Source organism: Acyrthosiphon pisum, chromosome A1 (assembly GCF_005508785.2).
Source record: "Acyrthosiphon pisum isolate AL4f chromosome A1, pea_aphid_22Mar2018_4r6ur, whole genome shotgun sequence".
In the NCBI taxonomy this organism is placed as follows: Eukaryota; Metazoa; Arthropoda; class Insecta; order Hemiptera; family Aphididae; genus Acyrthosiphon; species Acyrthosiphon pisum.
In genome coordinates, this window is record NC_042494.1 from 2,226,945 (window position 1) to 2,227,336 (window position 392).

Here is a 392-nt window from a genome sequence, read left to right on the forward strand (position 1 = left end):
ATAACGTATACATTAGTTCCTAGGCAATAAGCAACAGTTCTTGTGAACACAGTGTTTTCTTATTTCGTAATAATTGTACTCAAAAAGTATCATTTTGAAGTGAAGTAGTGACGTATGAAGTATAAAACATTAATTAATAAAATATATATTATAACGACATATACATCAAAATTTACGAATATAATAATAATGAATAATGATAAAAATAATATTCTTTCGAGCTTCTAGGCAGAGAATAAACAAAGAAGTTAAAAATTGTAAATTAAATTTAGTGTCTAAGAGCTTTATTAATAATATTAATTGCAATATTTCATACGCCATAGTTTTTATTTATAATTTTTTCTAATTATTATTTTTATTGTATGAAGTCAATGAAATGTATTTTAATTTTT